At 48.7% G+C, this 24,742-nt stretch overlaps 1 protein-coding gene across 1 annotated transcript in view; it reads right to left on the bottom strand.

The window, feature by feature from the left end:
- Positions 1-1,188: 1,188 nt before the first annotated feature.
- PURA (purine rich element binding protein A) overlaps positions 1,189-24,742 on the bottom strand; it is a 60,736-nt gene continuing 37,182 nt past the window's right edge. Inside the window, exon 2 of the transcript XR_011257325.1 lies at positions 1,189-1,270. The gene's annotated coding sequence lies outside the window, so the exon portion shown is untranslated. The remainder of the gene's footprint in view (positions 1,271-24,742) is intronic.

The following is a 24,742-nucleotide window of genomic DNA, read 5'->3' as shown; positions in this document are numbered from 1 at the left end:
GCTAGTTCTTGCTGTCATCTGGAACTGGGGGTAAGGCTAGCCATCTCTCAAACCCCACGTTGGAAAGTGCGGAAAGAACAGCTTCCCCAGGAAAACTGAAGTTTAGTTACCAGAACTAGGAAGAACAGATGCCTAGCAAACAAAAAACACAGCTGACCCCTGCAGGCCACTGATACCAAAACCACAAGCTTCATGTATTCAATATGAAATTCAAGTATTATTCCAAAAGAGTAGCTTTGACTCTACTTGGGAGCCAACTCACCTTCTCCAGTATTTCCAGGAAAATTGCATCCACTGGGGGGCAAACTCCAGCACTGAGAGGTTAAGCCTTGTTGAGATCACGGTAGAGAACCCACCACTGGTTTTACCTAAGTGCACTCTCTTCTCTGGAAGGATTACTTCTGAGGAAAGTGCTTCAGAGAGTACTTCATGCTTTAAATGTGTTTGTACAGCACCTTGAGTTCTCAAGATGCACCACATAAAGGTGTGCAATTTTAATTGCGACTTTTCGAAGCACTGATTCCTAAAGTGGCCTGGCATTTAGATAATGATCTTAGAAACCCAGCCCTGGAGGAAAACACATTTTTCTCATAGGCTGTGACTCAACTGAGTATGAAGTTTTCATCAACTCTTAAGAATCTCCCTGATTTCTGATATTTTGAAAATAAGGGGGAAAAAAATCAGCACCTATAAATTTGAGATACTAAGCCTATATGTCTATTTACATTTATATTTATTCAGTGAACCAATGATTCATGGAGAAGGGAGCCACAGAGGATGAGATGGTTTGATGGCATCACTGAATCAGAGGACATGAGTTTGAGCAAACTCCAAGAGAGATAGTGAAGGGCAGGGAAGCCAGGCATGCTGCAGTCCATGGGGTCGCCAAGAGTTGAACACAACTTGGCAACTAAACAATAACAAATGATGATTTAGCACTTGATATATGAAGAATATGAACTCAGGGAAAACATTAAATCCACATATTCATTCAGCACATGTATTAAGTACCAACCACATGCCAGGGGCTGTTCTAAGCTCTGGAGATGTGGGAATAAGCAATACAAAATTTTCAAAATCCTTGCTTATATCAAACTTACATTTTAGTAGCTGTGTCCATTCATATACAGCTTTGGGTCTCCTCTGTGTCACTGATAGGGATTGTCATAATCACCAGTAAACATGCAGGACAAATTCTTTGTGAGTGCTTCCTCTAAGGCAAGGCTTTTGTCCAGTGCTCTGTGTATGTTTTCTCATTATTCTCTTCTTCCTAGGGATTAAAAACAGAATTCAGAGAGATGTACACACCTGTTTAAGAGGCCCTAGGAAGTAAGGGGTAGAGCCAAGATTGAAACTCATTTCTCCATTTCTTCCTTTTTAAAAATTATTTTATTCCTTACGGTTGTATCATTTATTATTTATTTTTGACCATGCCACATGGTATGTGAGATCTTAGTTCCCCTACCAGGGATTGAACCTGAGCCCCTTGCATTAGAAGCACAGAGTCTTAACCACTGGACCGCAAGAAAGTCCCTTCACATCTGCCTTTTAATTTGTACCCTTTTCTTCGAGTGTGGAAAGAGAATGATGCGAAGTGGTGGGATTATGGCAAACTGGAGAACAAGCTCTGTGCAAAGGGAGCCACTATCTAGCCACTTGGCACACGGGAGTTGGCCCAGTGTGGCCAAGTCTTATAATTTTTTTTCAAGAGAAGCTAGCAAACAGAATTTTGATGTGAAAACCAGTTTTTAAAATACAGTGAAAGATAAACAAAATCTGTCTGAGCATTATTCAGGCCACAGGTCTGCCCCTCTATGAGAAAGCACCCCAAAACGAAAAATGGGTAGAAAAATACAGCTCTGGGGGCTTGCATGAAGTAATTGTCAGGTTGATTTGATAAGGCTAAGTTAAACAGGTGCCCCTGTTTACCAGGAAAGCAAAGTCCTTAATGAAAGTTAACAGTGAGGGAGCAGATGGGGCGTTCCTACCCACTATCATGGAGGAGGCCGCAGTGAGCCATCTTAGGCTGGGTTGACAGGCCATGCTTATCTGAAACAGAAAATTTAACTTCAGGGCGGGCTCCATGTTACATCTGAGGCCCTAATAATGATGATTATGCTGTCAGCGCACAAGACGCAGTTCAAAATAATTCTCCTAAAAATTACATTCTGCTCGCTTCCTGGTGCTTCCTTGTCTCCCCCTGCCCCAGGACTCCTGCGCTCAACAAGCCTTTCCTCTTACCCACCCCAGCGACTGGCAGTCACAGGACAGATGGTGGTCTCATCACTGGGGTGGTGTGAGACCAGAACAAGGCTGGTCACCTGTTGGTGGCAGTGCCTCTTCCTGTCCTGGCCTTTGGAGGGAGGGAGAGGAGAGCTTCCACATTTTAAAAAAACATTTGCACCATCAATAGGCTGAGACTCTACAAGACAATAGTTTTGCTTAAAATGAGTAAAGGAATTCCCATCTCCTGGATCTTCACAAGATCAGAAAACCTCTGTTTACTACAAGGATTGTTTCAAAAAGGAAAGTGAAATCTGGCACATGAAAAATCCCCTTTCTATCTGTTCTCAAGATAGTAACTCTGCAGACATATGCCACGTGTATTCCATCACAGCACAACAGTGCTGTCGTGCGCTGGGGACAGATTTGCTGCTGCTGCTAAGGCTGCTGCTGCCACCACCGCCTCCACCACCTCCTTCTGTTGCCTGGATAAAGCCGAGGCATGTGGCACTGCTGTGAGATTCTTAGAAGATCAGGCAATTTTTCCTGGCTGGGGCCCTACAACTCAGTTTGTACTGCAAGACTCTAAATCCTACCTCTCCTGGGCCCTGGAAGCCTTGTTTTTGTTTTTGTTTTGAAAACACACATAGGAAGGACTTAGACACTTTCTGAAAGGAATAGGAGCAGGAAAACTCCCCCATTCCTTACTTGAAAGATCATTTAAGAGGAGAAGTGACTTCTCCCACTCAGGGAGGCAGGGCAGCGCTATGGGTGTCCAGAGACCTGCATTCTAGCCCTGGTTCCCCTAAATCCTTGTTTTGGAACCCAGAACCATTTATTAAATCTTTTGAGGCCTCACTTTCCTTATCTGTAGAGCGGAAATAATAATAGGCCCAGACACACAGAGCTGTTGCAAGGGTTAAATGGTATGTGCATACTCATGCCATTTATGGGTATGCCCATAAATGCACAGAACATGTTCTCCAGGTCATGGGAACCTCCATGTATCCCCACCATTGACCCCCAGCATCCACACCCTAGGAGAGAGTACAAATTAAAAGGCATCTGCTTCCCTTTGGCCCCACCACTAATTTTTCTGTGGCTCCTTGGTCAGGTGATCAGGAGTTATACATGATGACCAGGGTCACTCTAGTACAATTCTTTAAAAAAATAGGTTATTGAAGTATAGTTAATTTGGGTTTTCCAGGAGGCACGAGTGGTAAAGAACTCACCTGCCAATGCAGGAGATGTGAGACAGGGGTTTGATCCCTGGGTTGGGAAGATCCCCTGGAGGAGGGCATGGCAACCCACTCCAGAATCCCACGGACAAAGGAGCATGGTGGGTTACAGCGCATAGGGTTGCAAAGAGTCGGACACAACTGCTGCGCCTTAGCATAGCATGCATAGCACATAGTTATGCAGTTTACAATGTTATGTTTAATTTCTTCTGTATAGCAAACTGACTCATTATATATTCTTTTTCACATTCTTTTTCATTATAGTTTATCACAGGCTATTGAATCCCTGCGCTGTGGAGCAGGGCCTTGTGGTTTGCCTCTAGTGCACTTCTTTAGCCGCTGCAGGGGAGACCTTGGTACCAACTACACCTGGAGCCTTATTTAAGTGTCACCTTTACCTGAATTTCTGGGCTGCTTTGGCCACAGGCCAGAGGAGAGTAAGCCTGTCTACCTCCTGCTCCAGGCCCCTCCCTGGAGAGGCCAAACTCGCAGTTTCCTGGGTGTGGAGTCCACCTCCATCAGAGAGGGAGGGGCACTGTGGCCATTCAGTTTCCTCAGCTCCAGGCTAGACCCATTGCTTCTTTTTTTTTTTTTTTCCATATTTTAATTTTTATTGACTATATGAACTTATAATATTTGGACATAGGTGAAAAATATATTGTTGAAATTCATTTCACCTGAGCTTTTTACTTTTAATTAAAATTGCATGTATGATTTTCATTATATTTCTATTGGAGAGTGCTATCCTAAGGTGTCCTGGATGAGCCTGTTCTGGGATTCCCTGGTGGCTCAGTAGTAGAGAATCTGCCTGCCAAGCAGGAGATGCAGTTTTGATCCCTGGGTCAGGAAGATCCCCTGGAGAAGGAAACAGCAACTCAGTCCATTATTCTTGCCTGGGAAATCCCATGGACAGAGGAGCCCGGCATGCTACAGTCCATGGAAGACTCACTGCTTCTGAATCACTGGGGCCAGGGCCTAGGAATCCTCAAGTAACAAACCCTCTGAGGGAGCAAAGCCTATAAAAGTTGGCATTTATGGCCCTCTGGTCCCTCAAACTCTGCAGATGTTTTCCTCAACCTGTCTCTCCTCCGGTGTCCTGCTTAACTGGGCCATTGTCCTGCAGGGAAGCCAGGCCTTCAAGCTACAAACCTGAAGTCCTCTGAGTCTGGGATCATCCTCATCACCTCTTGGCAGAGTTTGGCCCTTCTCCCCTCCCCCTATCCTCAACCCCTAGACCTGTTTAGGCCTTCCCCTTGATTTCACACCAGAACCAGTGGTCTTGCTCTCACCTGTCTAATCTGGAGGTCTTGACCTGGAATGGACACCTGGCTCTAATATTCCCATATTTAAAATTCTCCAGTGGTTTCCCATCCTGCAGGATCCAGTCTATGAGGCAGTTAAAAGCCTTTCTCCTCAGCCTCATCTCTCTGGCCACTCCCCTAGAAGGAAAACTCCAGCTGGACTTATCTGATGCCCAGATCTTTGAATTTTCCATGGAGCTGCTTGCCTCTGGGCTACTACAGACACAGCACCCTTCACTGGAACAGTTTTCTTTGCTACTCTTCCCTTAAGTCTGAGCTGAAATGTCACCTCCTCTGGTGAGAGGTTGTAAATAGAGCATCTGTCACCTTCCCAGATGTTCTCAGGTAGTGCTGACTACTCCCTCCTCTTTCCCCGTACATGCCCTCAAAATATCACCCATGGCTCTGTATTGCCTTTATTTGCTTGTGTGTTTCTGCCCTTCTAGACCCACGAGGGATTTCCATCTCAGTAATTTCAAATTCCAAACCTATATCAGGGTTGATAAGGTCCAGTATGATCTGGCTCACACCTACCTCTTCACCCCGACTCCTATCACTCTGCCCTACCCACTTCGCCCTGTCACTCCGGCCTTCGAACTGTTTCCAAGATTACCAGACTGCTTCCTGTTCTGGGTCACTGTTCTTGAAGTGACCTTTTTCTGGCATGGCCTCCACTAGATCTTTCATGGCTGTCTGTCTTGAGTGCTCAGCCACTTTAGTCGTGTCCAACTCTTTGCGACCCTATGGACTGTAACCCAGCAGGCTCCTCTGTCCATGGCGATTCTCCAGGCAAGAATACTAGAGTGGATTGCTATGCCCTCCTCCAGAGGATCTTCCCAACTGAGGGATCGAACCCACGCCTCAGGTCTCCTGCATTGGCAGGTGGGTTCTTTACCACTAGTGCCACCTGGGAAGCCCCTTGACATCCAAATCTCCTCTCAAATGTCACCTCCTCAAGAATCACTTGGCCAACCAATCAAAAGTAATCCTCCCTCCCTCCATTGCCTCTTGTATACTATATTTTCTTTCCTTCATAGCACTTACCATAAGCTATAGTTAATTCATTTTAAAAATCAGCCCTATTGGAGTACAATTTGCATATGATAAAATGCACATGTTTAAAGTGTACAGTTATGTGAGTTTTGACAAATAGCCAAATATTTACCACTCTATTCAAGACTTAAAATATTTCCATAATCTGTATAATTTTCCTGATTCCCCCTTCCAGTCAGTATGCCCCCTCCCCAGGGCCAGCCCCAGTCAATCTCTGCTCTGCTTTCTGTTCCCATAGCTTCATGTTGCTTGTTCTAGAACTGCATTTAAATGTAATCATCCAGGGAGTTCTCTGGTGGTCTAGTGGTTAGAATTTAGCACTTTCACTCCTGTGACCCGGGTTCAATCCCTGGTCAGGGAACTGAGATCCCGCAAGCTGGGCAGAGGCAGCACCCCCTGAAAAGAACAGTGTAAATGTTATTATCCACCAGCATGTACTCTCCTGCCTGGTTTCTTTCACTTAGCATAATGTTCTGGAGGTCCCTTCATGTTGTAGCAGTTATCAGCATCTGTTTCTTTTTATTATTGAGTAGTAAGCTATTGTATGAATATATCTATTTGCTTGTTGATGGACACCTGGGCCATTTCCATTTTCAGGCTATTACGAATAATGCTGCTTTGACTTACAGACACAAGAAACAAACTTATGGTTACCAAAGGGGAAAGGAGTGGGGGAGGGATAAATAAGGAGTTTGGGATTAGCAAGTACAAACTATTACATATGAAATAGATGAACAACAAGGTCCTACTGTATAGCACAGGGAACTATATTCAATGTCTTGTAACAAAATATAAGGGAAAAGAATATGAAAAAGAATATATCTATAGCTATCTGAATCCCTTTGCTGTATACCAGAAACTAAAACAGCATTATAAATCAAGTATACCTCAATTTTTAATTATCTAAATAAATAAAGCTGCTTGGACAATTTGTGACAAGTCTTTGTGTAGACATACATTTCATTTTTTTCAGCTAAATACTTGTATTAGAGATTGCTGGGCATATGGTAAGTGTATATTTTACTTTATAAGATACTGCCACATTTCTTTCCAAAGTGATTTTCCATTTCACACTCCTGCCAGCAAGATATGAGTTTCAGTTGTTCCACATCTTTGACAACACTTATTACTGATCTTTTAAATTTTAGCCATCCTAATAGATCTATGGTGTTATCTCATTTGTATTTCCCTAACAGCTAATGACATTAGACAGCTTTTCATGTGTTTATGGAATTTGTGCCACTTCTTTTTAAAGTATTTGTTAAAATCTTTTGCCCATATTTTATTTTGGTCATCTTCTTAATATTGAGTTATATTTCTTTATGTATTTTAGATACAAATTATTTGTCAAAATGTGATTGCAAAACTTTCTTCTAGTTGGCAACTTACCTTTTCATGTTCTTAATGCTGTCTTCCAACTCACTCCCCCTTTTATAATTAGTTCTTTCCATGATCTGAGAAATCTCTGCCTATCTCAAGGTCATGTAGATTTTCTTATGTTTTCTTCTACAAGTTTTAAAGTTTTATTTTTAAAAAATTTAGTTCTTCAATCCATCTCAAGTATGTTGTGAAGTAGAGACTGAGAGTCATTCATTTCCGTATGGATATTCAATTATTTCAGCACCATCTGCTGGAAAGTCTATCCCTTCACCTATAGTTACTTAAATTTTAATTACTGAATTTTTCATTTAATTATTTGTCTGTCCCACTAGATTGTAAACTCCATATATTTGTTCTAACTGAATCTGGGCTCTTTTCCACCACTGCTACCCCCTTGCAGGGAGAGGAAATAGAGTAAGGTTTACTCAGCAGTTACTTTTAGACGTGACCCTGGGAACAGGAGTAGGCTGTGGGACGGGAAGGAAGGAAAGCGAGACACGTGCTGTGGAGTTGGTGGCCACCGTGGGGCTCAACCCAGCGAGGACCTGCTGAGGAGCAGCACAGAGGGCACCTCAGAACTGTCCACCGAGCATCACAGCAGCGAGCATACATCCACCAGTACCAGTCCTGTGGGTCCAGGGTTACCCCGGCAGAGCTAACTCACCCACACTTCCAGACCATCATGCTTGAGCCCAGATTCAAGCAAGAAGGCACACATTGTGGGGAGCAGCTAAGCCAACCTGCTCGAAGCTGGTTGTCATGGCAATGGCTGAGTAAAGGGTGGGCCAGAAGCATGGGAGAAGCGTCACGAAAGGTCTCGGACCCACAGTCATTCAACAAATACTTATTGTCTCCTCTGTGCCAAGCCCTGTGTTAAGCACTGGAGACAGTCATCAAAAAGCCAACAGGAGACAGACAGTAAACAGTTTGGTAACTGATACAGCATTTTATCAAGCGAAGTACTATGAAGACAAATAAAACAGGGTTGGAGAACTGTGAGGCTGAGTGCCAGGAGGGGTTCCTTTGGACCATCAGGGAACGCCTCTGAGAAGCTGATATTAGACAGAGAGTAAATGGGGTGAGAAACTGAGCCACCTATATATGGAGAGCAAGAACATTCCAGGCAGAAGCAGCTTAGGGTGTTAGAGAAACAACAGGGAAGTCACTGCAACTGGAGCTTAAGGCACAGAGGCCAGGAGAGAGGGTCTGGCAGGCCTCAGAAGTGAATTTGAACTTTATTTTGAGTGTGGTGTGAAGCCGCTGGGGGTTTTAAGAAGGGTCATGGCATAGTCTTATTTATGGTTTAAAAGTTGTGCTGGCTACCATGACACATGTATTAGAATGGCTGAAATTAAAACAGAACTGCTAATACCCAGTGGTGGCAGGAACGCAGGGTGTCTGCAGCTCTCGTATACTGCTGGGGGGATGCAAAGTGGTAGAGCCAGTTGGCAAAAGAGTTCAGTCATTTCACATAAAGATAAACAAAGATAAACTTACATTTATCATGCAACCCAACAATCCCATTCTTAGGGATTTACCGGAGTGGAGTGAAGCTTATATTCACAAACCTGTTACACGGATGTTCACAGTAACTTGACTTATAATCATCAAAAAACTGGAAACAATTCAAATGCCCTTCAACTGGTAAAAGGCTAAAAGGTGGCAAATCCATGTAAAAATACTACTTAGTAACAAAAAAGGATGAACTACTAATCATACATGCAACAACCTGGAAGAACCTCAAGAGCCTTATGCTTAGAGAAAAAACTCAATCTCAAAAGGTTACATATTGAATGATTTCTTTATACAACATTCTAAAAATGACAAAACTATAGAAATGGAGATCAAATTATTGGTTGCCAGGGGTCAGGGAGGAGGACCAGGGAGGCATGAGGTGGGAGTGAGTATCACTACAAAGAGTGAGCATGAGAGAGTTCTTCCATGATGATGTAACAGTTATCCATCTCAACAGGCTGTGGTAGTTACAGGAATCTCTACTCTGGATTTACGTGCATAGAACTACACACACAGCTCCCCCACACAAATGAATGCAGGTTAAAAACTGGTTAAAACTAGGGAATTCCCTGGTGGCCCAGTGGTTAGTACTTTGTGTTGCTTTCATTGCAAGAGTGAAGGTTCAATCCCTGGTTGGGGTACTAAGATCCCATAAGCCACGTGGTGTAAGGTCTGTTGTCTAGTTAACAGTAATGTACCAATGCAAATGTCCTAGTTTTGATATTTCACTGTAGCACAATATAAGATGTCTGAGACTCTATTATTTTTGCAGGGTCCTGTGAGTGTATGTCTATTTCAAAACTAAAAGTTTAGAAATAAAACTCTAGCATGTGCATAAAAAAACTATAAAAGGCTTTCTCTGAGATAGGGGAGATCTGCAAATGATGGAGAGCAGATGGCATTTGGGAATGTATTGTCAGCCCTCTTAGGTAAGATAACGTATGGTCAGCACTCTTTCTTTTTGGGGGCGAGTGGTTTGGCCACACCTTGGGGCTTGTAGGGATCTCAGTTCCCTGACAAGGGATTGAACCCACACCCTCTGTAGTGGAAATGCAGAGTCTTAACCACTGAGCCACCAGGTAAGTCCCACATCACGCATTCTTAGGTGATATATGTTGAAGTTTTAGACATGAACTGTTGTTCATTTCTTACTTACTTTCAAATGGTTCGACAAATACATACCTATTGTAGATGTCACTTTAAAATACAGCAAAATGCAAACAATTATTGAACTAGGTGGTACATTTATAGGTATTCACTTCATTATTCTTTTAAATTTGTATTGAAAACATTTTGTGATGAAAAGTTGAAAAAAGGAGAAAAGGGATGAATTGCTGATATGTGCAACAATATGGATGACTCTCAAAAGCATTGCAGTAAATGAAAGAGGCACATGGCTGCAAATTGCAAGATTCCATTCTGCAATTAGAAAAAATGGCAAAACTATAAGGACAAAATCAGATCACTGGTTTCCAGTGGCTGGGCTTGGGGGAGAGGTCTTATCACTAAAGAACAGAAGAAAAATTTGGCATGGGGGGCATATTCTATTATTTGATTGTGATGGTGGTTACATGACTGTGTTTGTTGAAATTCATAGATCTATACACTCAAAATGGTAAAAATTAATGTGTGTAAATTATACCCTTCCAAAAGGGAAGTATCATGTGTAGAAGAACCATTAAAACACAAGCTACTGAAGATCTAAATACAAGACATAACACCATAAAAATCCTAGAAGAGAACATAGGCAAAATATCCTCTGACATAAATCTTACCAATGTTTTCTTAGGTCAGTCTCCCAAGGCTATAGCAAAAAAAAAAAAAAAAAAATCAAATAGGACCTAATAAAACCATAAACAAAAAGACAACCTATAGACTGGGGGAAAATATTTGCAAATGATGTGACTGACAAGGGCTTAGTTTCCAAAATATACAAACAGCTTACACAGCTCAATACAAAATAACAAACAACCCAATCAAAAAAGGGCAGAGGACCTAAATAGACATTTCTGCAAAGAAGATATATAGATGGCCAATAGGCACGTGAAAAGATGTTCAACATTGCTAATTATCAGAGAAATGCAAATCAAAACTACAATCAAAACTATCAGTCAGAATGGCCATCATTAAAAAGTCTACAAATAATAAATGCTGGTGAGGGTGTGGAGAAAAGGAAGCCCTCCTACACAGTTGATGGGAATGGAAACTGGTGCAGCCACTATGGAAATTAGTATGGAGGTTACTCAAAAAACTAAAAATAGAGTTGCCATATGATCTAGCAATCCTGCTGCTGCTGCTATGTTGCTTCAGTCGTGTCCAACTCTGTGCGACCCCAGAGACGGCAGCCCACCAGGCTCCCCCGTCCCTGGGATTCTCCAGGCAAGAACACTGGAGTGGGTTGCCATTGCCTTCTCCAATGCATGAAAGTGAAAAGTGAAAGTGAAGTTGCTCAGTACTCCTGGGCATATACCCAGACAAGACTATAATTAAAAAAGATACAGGCACCCCTATGTTCATAGCAGCACTACTTACAATAGCCAAGACACGGAAACAATCTAAATGTCCATTGATGAGGAATGATAAGAAGATGGAGTATTACTCAGCCATCAAAAAGAATGAGATAATGCCAGGTGCAGCACCATGGATGGACCTAAGGTTTAGCATACTAAGGAAAGTAAGAAAGAAAGTAAAATACCATATGGTATCAGTTATATGTGGAATCTAAAGTACACAAATCAAAATGTCTACAAAACAAAAACAGACTCATAGGGAGAACAGACATGTGCTTGCCACGTGGGCATGGGAGAGGAATGGACTGGGAGTTTGGGTTTAGCAGATGCAAACTATTACATATAGGGTGGATAAACAGCAAGGTCCCATTGTATCACACAGGAAACCGAATTCAATATCCTGTGACACACCATAATGGAAAAGAATATATATATATACATACATATAACTGAGTCACTTTGCAGAACAGAAGAAATTAACACAACATTTTAAACCAACAATACTTCAGTAAAATAAAAAAAAATAAAATTACAATAAAACACAAGCTGTACTGTGCTTAGTTCCTCAGTCATGCCTGACTCTTTTCGACCCCATGGGCTGTAGGCTGCCAGGCCGGTCTGTCCGTGAGAATTCTCCAGGCAAGATTACTGGAGTGGGTCACCATGCCTTCCTCCAGGGGAACTTTCCAACCCAGGGATCGAACCCAGGTCTCCAGCATTGCAGGTGGATTCCCTACTGTCTGAGCCACCAGGGAAGCCCAAGAATACTGGAGTAGGTAGCCTATCCCTTCTCCAGGGTATCTTCCCAACCCAGGAATTGAACTGGGGTCTCCTGCATCGCAGGCAGATTCTTTACCAGCTGAGCTACCAGGGAAGCCCAAAACACAAGCTCCTGGGGGGCAAAGATCTTATCTAAGTCTTGTTTGTTTTCCTTATAACACACCTAGCATCTAATAAGCACTGAATAAACATTAGCTCATATGAGCAGTAAAGTTTCCCCCAATAAAACCCCTATAGTCTGGGGAGCCTCAGCTGTGTAGGCTGTGCTCTATGGCTCTATGAGTAACATGGCCTTGTCTTACTCACACAGGTTTGATGTATTTCCTGCTGTATTCTTGGGAACAGTGAGGTCCTTTGGTCTCATGTATCCTGATGCTCTCTGTGGCCATCTGAGGGGCCAGCAACAACCCCAGGAAGTGGCACTGCTTCAACAGAGACCCAGGAAAAGGTGTTTACCTTTCTCCTGAGACTTGTAAATCCAAACCAAGCTTCCTTCTCCATGTGGCAAAGACTAGCTCATTTTACACAGAAAAAAGAAGTTAGAAATTCTCCTGGCAAACATCAAACGCTAAACAAACATGACACTTAGTCTTCCAACATAATAACATTGATAACTACTATCTGCTTTCTCAGTGCCAAGTCCCTTCACAGGCTCTGTGTTATCCTCATAGGGCTTGAATATGGTGGCTATTGTTAGCAGCCCCATTGCACAAGTGGGATAACTGTGACTCAGAGAGGTGAAATGAGTTGCCCTTGGCCACACCCTGGGGTGCTCTGACAACCAACCCTATGCCTACTTACCTGCTTTACTATGTTGTCTTTCATGGAGCATCCCCACCCCTACTCCCTTTCAGCCACTAGCCCTACCCCTACCCAGGGAACAGCCTTTATGCACAAGCACTATGGGTCCAGCAACACTGCACGGGACCTTGGGACTCTTCTCCTGACACAGAATGGAATGTTCTCTCTGCAGTGGGTGAGCGGTGGCATTTAGGTCAAATATGGAAGGCAAGGGGTGGGTGGGGGTGAAGGGAGGGAAAGGGAGGGGAGAACATGCAGAAAACACCAGATGCTCTCTCTAGGTTTAAAAAAACACAGGCATTAGGGAACACAGATTTTTATCAGGCTGTTGGGAGGGAGAGGGGGAGGGGAAGAGCAGGCTGTAGAAGTCAGGGCTCCCATCCAGACCTTAGAACTGGGTCTGGGGCCCAATGATAATAATAATAAGGATGGTGGATGATGACAATAGTCACAGATGCCGTGTGCCCGGTGCTAAGATAAGCGCTCCACACGAGTGATCTCAGGTAACATTCTCAGTAACTCTTCAGACTTAACTACTATTATTTTCATTCCCATTTTTTCAGATTAGGAAACTGAGGCCTAGAGAGTACATAACACGAAATCACTTATTTTCATACGTCAGGCTCATGTACATTCATTGAATCAGGTCAGGAAGGACACATATTACTCTAACAGTAGCAGTTATCTGAGGTGGGGGAAGGGGGTGAGTATGACAAGGGGGCGGAGCTTTAGCATTTTAATTGTATCGTTTCATATTTTTTACAAGGGAATGTGTATCCCTGTGTGTGTGCTGAAAGGAAAAAAGAAAAAGGAAGGAAGGAAGGAAGGAAGGAAAAAAGAAAGAGAAAAAGGTGGGCGGTACTAAAGACTGTGTCCAGGGATCGCGCAGCTCACTCGAAGCCGGTTCTCTCAGACTGCAGATCGTAGCCCTTAACCGCTAGGCAGCAGTGGTTTTCAAACAAAGTCCTGAGTTCTTGCCCCCAAACTCTTGACAGGGAGTAGCCAGGAGGACTCGACTTCTGAGAGACGTCGGCCCCTTGCCCCACCGCCCTCGCTGGGATTCCCCGCGGGACAGGACCAGTCGTGCGTCTCAGCCCCCGCGGGAGCCCAGCGCTCACGGTCCAGCCCCGGGGCCCGCCCAGTGTCACCGAGCGGACTCCGGGCCAATCAGCCCCGGGTGATGCCACGCCGGGAGACGACAGCGGCAGGAAATCAAGGTCAAGGCCCCGGACACAATGGGGCCATTGTCGGTCTCCAGTCAGTTGACTTTCAAGCAGCAGTTCCCCATCCACCCTCGCTCCTTCCCCCCCATTCCCGCCCCCTGCCAGGAAGTCACCCAAACCCACTGCCTCCTTTTCAGCCTCCGCCCGAAGGAAGCAGCATTCCAGATCCTACCCTAGACCCGCGAGGCCGGGCGGCCCCGTGCGGGGGCCTGGTATGTCCACCAGGTGGCGACAGAGCACTGCACTTCTGAGGGCGGGCAGCGAGGCCAGGGGCCGGCGCTCAATCACCCATCAGGGCGAGTGGGCACCCAGCACTTCCTGTTTTATCCAAAAAACCAAGTCGCATTATGCTTTCCCTCACCCTTACTCTGAGGTCTCCGGACCTGAAATTTCAAGGCCTCTTCTGTCAGCAAACGGCCCGTAGACTACAGCACTTTTCCTTGATGGAGAGGAAAGCCAAGTGGGAACCTCTTTACTCTGCAAATCACAGCAAGCGAAGCCTTTCCGATCTGGGTTATCAACTGGCTGATTGATTGGTTGTTGTTTAGTCGCGAAGTCGTGTCCGATTCTTTGCGACCCCACGGACTGTAGCCCACCAGCCTGGTCTGTCCATGGGATTCTCCAGGCAAGATTACCGGAGTGGGTTGCCATTTAGTGCATAATAATAAACATCATCTCCAAAAGGCCTTGCTGCTCGGCACCACACCACCCCTTCTTGTAAATTATGTCCCCCCTGTTGTTGTGCCTTAGAATCCGCTGTAGTTTTGCTTCTTGTCATGTATCACAACTAGTAATTGGACACGTTTGTTTGATTCTTTTCCACGTGGGTATATGCTCCAGGAGAGCGGGTACCAGATTGACTTTTGTTTGCCAAGCACAGGATCTGGCTCACAGTGTTGCTCAGTCGTGTCCAACTCTTTGTGACCCCATGAACTGCAGCATGCCAGGCTTCCCTGTCCTTCGCTATCTCCCAGAGTTTGCTCAAACTCGTGTCCATTGAGTCAGTGATGCCATTCAACCATCTCATTCTCTGTTGTCCCAGCATCAGGGTCTTTTCCAATAAGTCGGCTGTTTGCATCAGGTGGCCAAAGGATTGGAGCTTCAGCTTCAGCATCAGTCTTTCCAATGAATATTCACGATTGATTTCCTTTAGGATTGACTGGTTTGATCTCCTTGCAGTCAGAGGGACTCTCAAGAATCTTCTCCAACACCACAGTTTGAAAGCATCTATTCTCTGCACACAGTAGGTATTCAATAAATATCTACCAACATAGGGGCTTCCTTGGTGACTCAATAGTAAAGAATCTACCTGCCAATGCAGGAGACATGGGTTCAATCCCTGGTTGGGGAAGATCTCACATGCCAAGGAGCAAGTAAGCCCCAGTGCCACAACTACTGAGCCCATGCTCTACAGCCCACCAGCTGCAACTACTGAGTCCACATGGGGCAACTACTGAAGCCTGGGCACCCTAGAGCCTGAATTCTGCAACAAGAGAAGCCACCTCAATGAGAAGCCCGAACACCACAACTAGAGATAAGCCCCCTCTTGCAGCAACTAGAGAAAAGCCTGTGCAGCAACGAAGACCCAGTGCAGCCAACAATAAATAAATACAATTACAAATATTTGTCAGCATAATAAATGAGCTGGGCTCCAGCTGCCTGGCTCCACAATCTCCCTTCCATCCCACATATGATGGGCAATTTTACATGTATCACTTAATATTTCTGAGTTTCAGTTTCCTCATCGGTTGACCCAGTGGAACCTCAGGCCCTTCCTGGGCAAGGCAAGTGGTCGGATAGGAGAAGATTCAAAACAAGTGCACCCAGTACACAGGCTCCTCCTGAGACCTGCCATCCTCACTGGGTCACCAGGAGATGTACCCACACCATGCCCCAGCCCTAAGGAAGGAAGAAGAGCCTTTCAAGGAGGTGACCAAGAGAAGCCCGCCACTGACTCAGAAGGCCTAGGAAGAGGATCCTGGCAGCATTCCAGTCCCCATTGCTATCAGGGACTCTTAAAGCCCCTCTGCAAAGTGGGCTGGGGAGTGAGCCAGAGGATCTGAGGGCCCAAACACATAGGCACCCGCACTTCACACACTGGGATAGCTGAGAGCACAGACTCTGGAGGCCTACCCCAGCTCTGTGGCTTACCAGTGTTGGCAAATCACTTTCCTTAAGCCTCAGCCTCCTTGCCTATAAAATCGGGGAAATGATAATAGCGCTGAACTCCTAGGGTGGTTTTGTGGATTTAGTGAGCTAACACATAGAACATCTTGCACACTGTGGGCACTTATTAACATTAATGTTCCTACCATTAAACACTCGCTCTTTAGCTCCTTTATCACAAGGTTCTACCAGTTTGGAGATAAGGAACCTAAGACCCAGAGAGGTAAAGTAACTTACTCAGGGTTCCAGGATTCAAACCCAGATTTGATCTCAGAGCCTGTGCTCTTGGCAGGTGAGGGAAGTGGTCCCAGGTGCCCGAGGCATGATGGGGTCAGAGCAGGCAGTAAAGGAGAGGGAAGGAACCCCGCAGGGCAGGTAGGGGCTGAGGCCACCTACAGAGCCTGGCAGGCCAGCCTGAGCCACACATCTCCTCTCACAGCACGCCCAGGAGTTTGAGGCCCCCACTCACCCACGTTGTCCCACTGGGCTTGGGCCCCTCCTTCTCTCCTCTTCCCTCCAGAATTCAGTGGTCCTGAATAACAAAAGTGACCATGGCTACCCTGACTCGTGTGTGACGCCTGCTGGTCAGGCCAGGGCAGTCAGTGTGCCAAGTTGGCTCAGGCCCCCTCCCGAGTGCCAGGGAGCACAGGCTCTTCCACCCTAGCAGCAGAGCCATCCTGCTTCCTCCCCTGCTCTGCAAAGGTAGGCCAGGAGCTGGCCAGAACTGAGCTTGAGGAAGAAGAGGAGAGAAGGGCTGCAGAGTGTAGAAGATGCTGCCCTGTGAGGCCTTGGGTTTGGGAGTAAGTGGGCATGGTGGGGAAGGGAAGAGGCAGTCCAGCTTTGCCCACACTCCAGAGTCAATGAGACCAAGTTTGAGTCCAGATACTGTCACTTATAAACTATGTGACTTTGGGAAGCCATAACTTCTCTGAGCCTCAGTTGTCTCATCTGTAAAATGGGGTTATTAAGCTCACCTGAGGTTTATGGGGACTTCAAAAACTAATGCATGAAAAATGTGGGACCACAGGGCAGACACCTAGTCAGCTCTCCATACATGATCTCCTTTGCTGCTGCTGCTGTAGTTGCTACTACTGTTACTGATGACAGCTTGGGGACAAGGCCACGCAAAGAGTTTGGCCAACCTCTGGAAGACGGTCAGCCAGGTTAGCTGGGGGAAGCTTCCTCCTTGCCTGGTCCCACTGATAATGACACCAGGTCCTTGGACCTGAAGGAGGAAGCTCAGAGGTCCTGGAAGGGGGAGTCCCCCACCCCTTCTGCACCCCTGCCCCCAGCCTGTGAGATGGCTTAGGGACTTGTTATCCTGAGGCAACCTGGCGTCCCTTCCTTTTCCCTCACTGCTTCTCTAACTGTTGCCAGTGCCTGTACAGTGGCTGGTGGGACGGGGTAAGGCTGGGGTTGCGGGGGGGCCGGGGTCGAGTGTGTAGAAGGCTGAAGGAGCTGGTGGGGGGCGGTGGGTAGAGAAGATTCTCCAGTGTATAAAGAGGATGGGGCCACTTCTACCTCAGGCTGAAATGACGTAATTGTCCCCATACCCTTCCATCCCCTTAGCTCTTTTCCTAAGCATGATGCTGTTGGCCAAGTAAAAGAATGGAAGCTTTAATGAAGAAGTAAAAATTACTTTTTTCCAACAACCGAATCTCCAGTCCAGGTGGCCATCTGACACCCCATTTCCAGGGCTGGGGGCTGCTGCTCTCATATCCCAGCCTATATCCTTGCTCAACCTGAGAACAGGTGGGGCTGGGCCTTGCAAAGGCAGCCGCGCGGGCTTGGGCTCAGGCTGGGACTGAAATCCTGCCCTTCAGCCCTTTTCCTAAACACTGGCCTGAGTAGGGCCCATCGAGAGGCAGGATGGCTCTGGAGTCCCAATCCTCAGGCAGGGTCTTTTGGCCCCTCCAGCAGGTGAACCCCACCAGCTCTATTTCCATTCTCCTAACCTCCATCCCTACCCAGATCCCCCAGAATCTGGGGAGGGAAAACTCTGGGCCTCCTGCCTGCTGAGGGTCTGAATCTCTGAGGACCTGTCAGCACCCCTGGGAACTGGCCTGAGAGGACAGGTGAGCTCCCCAAGGAGACCAGCCCCTGTGTGTGGAGCCTCTGGAGTTCATGATCTGATCTTTGATTAGGCTGGAATGTTCCCAGTCCGGTTCGCAGCAATGTCTAATGTCCAACAGGAGAGACTGTGGGAGGGTGTCTCTGGTTCCTCAGCTTGGAAACCCACACGCCCTGTTTTCAGGGTCTGTGACTTCTGACCTGCCCATCCACCCTCTCCTCCTGCCTCTGCTCACCTTCCCCCCATCCCCCTCTCCATTTCTCAGCAGCCCTCAAAGGGCTTAGGCTTCCCTGGGCGTTGCTCTTGCGGTCCCCTCTGCCCCTACCTCCAGTCATCCGTCTGTCTCCCTGATTTAATTTTTACTATTTCATTAGGACTCCCCGCCGAAGCCTTGCTGACCCCTCTGCTCCTTGCTGATCCAGGATGAGTGTCCCCCCACTCTGCCATATGCTAGTTCCAGAGTACTTGCCTTGGAAAGCATCTGTCCCCTCTCACCTGCCCCAGGACAGGGACGCTACCATCTCTGGACCTACGTGTGGAAGGGATCAACTGGAATTGATTAATGAGTGGCAGTCACATTTAGGCTTTAGGTCCAACACCTTATGTACAGAGAGAATGCCTCTCCCCTCTCTAACTCCTGGGGTTCGGGAGTCCTTTCTCTTCTGCTAAACCCTCCCCATTGGCTCCACTCCCATCACCACCTGATAAAGGCCATGGAGATGATCCAGCCGAGGAGATGACACAAGGCTACACAGCAGCTGAAGGACCCCGGTTTCCCAGCTGGAAAAGCCCTTAACCCTAGTCCCCTCTTCTGTAAAATGGATAATAGGATGGCTTTAAAGACTGAATGCGATAATCCCCATAAGAAGCCCCTTTCCCCTAACTGGTGACTCTTTCCTGGAGGCCTTGATCTCCTCTGGAGAGGGAAGGGCAGCTCTGGCACCCATCCTGCTTGCCGCAGCTCTACACCCCTCACTCCTGCCCTGTTCCCTACCCAGGGCCACACTTTCCCAGAGTGCAGAAGCCAGGGCTGCGCCGGGACATGGAGCAAACTCTGGGGAGGGGTTTCAGTGGCAGGTTTCTGCCCATGTGTCTGTTTGGCTTTGGGTTCGGGGGGTACCTCTGGCTCCACAGATGTATCCTTATTCCTAAGCCCATCTGCCTGCCAGGTGCCTGACCCTGGGAAGTCACCACCTAAGCATATCAGAGAGCACAGGCATCTGGGGAGCTCAGCCCTCAGGAACAGGTGAGCTGCCACCTTCCTGCCCTGGCATCTGAAGCGCTCACTGCCCACCCTCAGGCCAGCGTCCCCAAATCTGTGCAGGGGCAGGATGAACTTGACCGAGGTGGAGGCCAGAGTGGCACTCACCCCTTCTCTCCAGTGCTTCTCCTTCCCCCAGCTCTGGGCTCTGGGGGATGGTCTGTAGGAGGGAAAGAAGGTGTGAAGCCTGGAGGCACAGAGACCTCAGTTTTAATCCTAATTGGTTGTGTGTGAATGTAGCCAAATGACTTCATTTCCCTGGGCCTCAGTTTCCTAAGCTATAAAATGGGGGTGACAGGAGCAGTTCTTTCTGAGAAAGTCGTAAAGATGAAATAATATAACCCACGTGGTTCGTGCAGCTCAGAGTGCCCCTAACAAGTGAGCAATACATAGTAATCTTACTGTTATTATTACCTGTCCCTTGCTGTGTTCCCACCATCTACTCAGGATACCTTAATGCCGTCCAAACTAATGGAGTTGGAATTCATTCAACATTTATAATGCCTAAGGGACTTGCCTGGTGGTAGTGGCTAAGACTGCGCGCTACAAATGCAGGGGGCCTGGCTTCGATCCCTGGTAGGGGAACTAGATTGCTCATGTGGCAACTGAAGATCTTGCATGCCTCAACTGAGACCCAGCACAGCCAGATAAATAAATATTTATAATACCTTAAAGAGGTGTTCAGTCAACTGAATGAGAGGAAAAAGGGGCCCACCAGCTTCTAAGGCAAGGGGTACTCTCCTTTTCTGCCCCAACTCCTGCCTGGAGCCCCAGTGACCCTGCTGCTGGCCTTAGCTCTTCCATGTCTAAAAGCTCCAGGAGCTCTTGCCTCACTTTCCTGATGTGAAAACTCAGGCAGGAGGGCAGCCGTACTACTTGAGGCCCAAGTGCCCTGGCTGGGATGCATGCCTGGCTAGGAAGTGCAAACAAGGATCATATCTTTGTTTAATGCCTGCTTCCGGCTTTCCAATGAGGATTCTAGGACTTTCCTCTCCACAGACACGACTCACGGACAATGATACCAGCAGGGGAAGTGGCCTCTCTGTGCTGGGGTCTCAGGGGTGACCAAATCCAGCTATGGAGCTTTGTAGCCGCTGAGAAAGTGGAGTGGCCAGCAGAAGGGAGCGGGGAGGCTGAGAGCCCCATATCCCCAAAGACCTGGGCCACAGAGGGCGGCAGGTGTGTAGAGCACTCCCCTGGGTCCCAGGTTCTGGCCTCATCCTGTGGAGCACTCAGGGGCTAATATCCAGCACATCTGTAAAGACACCAGGAAGCAAATGCAGAGGCCACAGCTGCCTGTGGGTCTAGGCCACCTCATCCACCCCAGGCTGCTGCCTGCTAACCTGTGGCAGCAGCATAGGTACTTGTGTGTCAGCTGAGGGGGTCTGGCATTCCCAGCAGGCCACCCTGGAGGTCTCTCTTGGTGGTACCAAGAGGCCTGAGAGAGAGACTCTGCCCAAGGACTCAGGCTAGTTGGAGCTCAGGAGGCTGGGACACAGCGGCTCCACAGCCTGAAACCCCGCCCTGCCACTGGCCTGGAAACTTCAGTCAGTGGCCACAAGGGGCGCTGTGGCCTCCTGCCACCAACTGGCAGCAAAGAAAAAGTGCGTGGCATCCTCAGGGAGAGAGGCTGGCAGAATTCCTGGGTGTTGGGGGTGAGGGATAGGGTACAGGGAGGGGCCTTCTCAAAGCTCTGGGGTCATGTTTCAGGAGGAAGATAAGCACCATACCAGGTTCTGCGGGGGTCTGTGTCCTGGTCAGTCCCCTCCCACTTCCCCTCCCCCTCAGATTGTATCCCTCCCCCTCACCGCTTCACAAGCATCCTGTGATTCTCTTTACCATGGCTTATAATTCTCTATTTGCCAGATGGCTTGATTAATGTCTGTATCCCTTATGGACTGTGGATCTACAAGGTGGCACTATTAGGATGGCCAGCACTGTGCTTGTCTTTGCTGTCTCGCTAGCAGTTGGCACGCGGCCTCATTCATTTGGTGAAAGAATGAGAATAAACTCCTTTATCAGACATGGTGAGCTGTCTAAGGGCAGGAATGGCTTCATTAATTTTTGTACCCCCAACCTCCGCCATGGTGCCTGGCACAAAGTAGGTACCCACTAAACAGTGTGGGACAGAAGACCCTCTGTAACTAAAGGTAGGCCAAGGGGAACCTTGGCAGGTGTATTCCTGTCTACCCCTTCCCACTTGCGAGGTAGTGAGGACATGGCCTTCTCCTCTGGGTAGGTCTCCTGGGAACAGAGGACTCCCTGGCAGAGCTGGGCAGTGGGAAGAGTAGCGCTGACTTGAGAAGAGGACAGGATTTGAGGCCTTGGGTGGGCTGAACTAGGGGTGCTCTTCCAGCAAGTGAATGGGGAAACTGTTGGAGGCATACGTGGCAAGCACTCACCTCTGGGGAAGCTCAGAGAACACAGAGTGGCAGCAGGGTAGGTGTCTGGGCCAAGCTCAGAGGCTGCGGTCAGGCAGACAGTTCACCTGACCTCATCCATCTCCAGAGCTTCCTGAGGTGGGGATGGGGGCCAGGGCTCCCATAAGTGCTGCTCTTCAGATGTGAGGCTCTGGACTGTAGGCTCCTTCTTGTCTCCACGGAGCAAGGAAGTCTCAGACACTGAATGACTGGGGGACCAGGGCCGGGATCTCACCTTGGGCATAGGGTGGCTCAGGGAGACTTGGTGCTGTCCTGGGAAGGTGTGGGGTCAGGGGACAGGGGGGCAGGGGAGGTTCCCTCAGGGCTGCAGCCAGGCTCTCTGACCATGGCTTGATTTCTGGACCCATCTTTCATGTCCAGATGAACTGAGGAGGAGGCAGTGAGTCTCTTGGGACCCAGGTCCCAGATGCTAAACAGATTTAGAGTCTGGAGTTTGCAGCCCAACCCCACATCCCAGAGCCTGAAAGCCACTTAAGACTACAGAGCTGGTCCCTCTTTGCCGACACACAGTCAGGCCTTGTGAATTCCCAACTCTCTCGGCGAAGAGGAGCGCACTCGCTCTGGATCCCCGCCCCCAGCGGTTTGTTTCAGCGTATATCAAACCAGCACGAATACAGCCGCATGCAGATTTGAAACCAGAGCTCCTATGCAGCTTGAGACATAATTTAACCTTTAATTCTGACTTTCAGGGTTGCAAAACCCCCGAAACTGACCAAATCAAAGCAAAATTAAGTGTGTGTGATTGACTAGCGGCGAGTAGAGAGGTACTGTTTCCAAGACTCTCGGTGAAACGAAACATAAACTTGACTTCCTTTTATTCAGTGGTAGATATACTTACCTAGAATGGATGCAGGCTAGTGTGTGGGCACAAAGAGGATTTAAACACACACATGTTTATCACCAACTCCGTCAGGCCCGACATGTTTTGATAAAGGCTGATTTGGGTTCCAAAGCACAGTTTTTCTACGGAAACAGCATCTCATCGAGTCGGAAGACCCTCAGCAAAGCCAAGGCCAGGGCGCAGGTCCTGAGCCGTCGGGGTCTCCGCCGGCAGGCCTAGACTGACCGAAATGTGGTCCTAACCGGCTGACCCAGGAAGGAGCAGACATACATAATTGTGAACCCACGATTTCGTTTTGTTTTCCTGAAACCAACTGTGGCCCTTCAGTACACGCCCAGGCAGCGTGTACCGCGGCCCGGCTCGGGTCCGAGCGGGTGGAGGCCGGCTCCAACAGGTGCGGCACGGGTGCACCCGGCCAACCTCGGCGGGGTCTCTCCCTAGCACCCGCACCCGCACCGGCCCGGGCAGGGCCAGAGCCCCAGGCCTTAGAGATCGGCCTGCGCACCGCCCGCGGCCGCCTCGCACGGATGGGGAAAAGGCGGGAGGCCGAGACGAGTCCTCCCTCGCCCCCTCCTTAAATTCCAGCGTCCTCCATTTGCTGCGCCCGGGGTGCGGCCTATTCAGTCGCCGGCCCCCAAATCGGGGCGGCTTCGAGAGCAGAGCCAGGGCTGCCAAGAGGGCGGAAGAGGAGCGGGAAGGGAGTGCGGCGAGTCCGCGGGGCAGTGCCCTGTGCCGCGGAGCTGAGTGCGCTGGCGGCCCTGCCACCTGTGCGGGCGCGCGGCGGCTGCGCCCCGGCCCAGGCCTGGGGCTCCCAGAAAGACCGAGCCAGCCCGAAGGCGGGGCTGGAAGTAGCGGCACGGCCCAGCCGCGCTGCGGCGGCGGGGAGCTGGGAGGTTCTGGCGGGCGCGAGTTCCCTGAGCGGGCCTCTCCCGAGCGCTGCGTCGGCGCCCCGGGCGTCCCGAGAGCCTGCGGGCACCCTATTCGCCCCCTGGCGGCGCCGGGGACACGGCGGGCGCCGCCGATGCCACCGCCGCTGCCGCGGAATGAGCTGTCCACAGTAGCACTGGGCGCCGCCCGAAGTCACGCAAGAATCTGCCCCAGGGCTGCGAACCGGGAGGCAGGTGGCCCTTGGGAGGGATAGGGTGGTGGAGGGATGGTGGAGGGGTGTAGGCAACTATGAGGTCTGGGGGTTTTCCCGGGATCCACGTCCTCTACAACCCCCGTGCGCTTCTCCACCAGAGTGGTGGCTGACACCCAGGGACCTGACTCCCGACTGGTCCTCACTCCTTTCACCCTGGAAATAAAAGCTTCCCCTCTCATCCTCACCAGTTTTGGGAAAAGTTCCTCTGTCTTCCCTCCCTGAGTGAGCTGACAATGGGCGCCTCGGAGGCCCAACCACACCCGGACCTGCCACTCCGACCTTGTGCGGAAAGCCCTGAGGCAGCGCTAGGTTCGAAGAGGATCAGCGTTCAGTGTAGTTGCGAGCGCTGGCCTGAGCTTTGTAGGAGGTAAAATTCCTTGCCTTCTGGGTGCTTCCAATCTCAGAGGACAAAAACACTTGGGAGACTTTTGTCATAGCAAGTGACCCGGCAGCAGGAGGTTCAGGAGCGGACATCGTGGAGATGGGCTAGAGTGTGACCACTAGAGCCAGCAGAACTTGCCAAGAACTTGGAAGAGCAGAGGGAGAGGGAGGGAAAGAGAGAAAGATGTTCCGAGTCGAGTCGAGTGGAGTGGTGTGCAGGGCTGATCTGGGAGCGCTGGGGAGCCAAGAGAGGCTCTGTCTGTCAGGGTGGGTTTCTGCTGGAAGCGTCAGCTTCTGCAGTGGGACACACAGAGGGAGAAGGCAGCACTGAGGCTAGGTGCCCTCTGGGGAGCAGCAGAGGAGGCTGCTCCGAGGTGCTGGCTGGGAAGGCTGCCACCTGCACAGTTCTGAGTGGC

This window comes from Ovis canadensis, chromosome 5 (genome assembly GCF_042477335.2).
Source record: "Ovis canadensis isolate MfBH-ARS-UI-01 breed Bighorn chromosome 5, ARS-UI_OviCan_v2, whole genome shotgun sequence".
NCBI lineage: Eukaryota > Metazoa > Chordata > Mammalia > Artiodactyla > Bovidae > Ovis > Ovis canadensis.
Note: the sequence above shows the minus strand (reverse complement) of the source record. Positions and strands in the feature narration are given on the sequence as shown.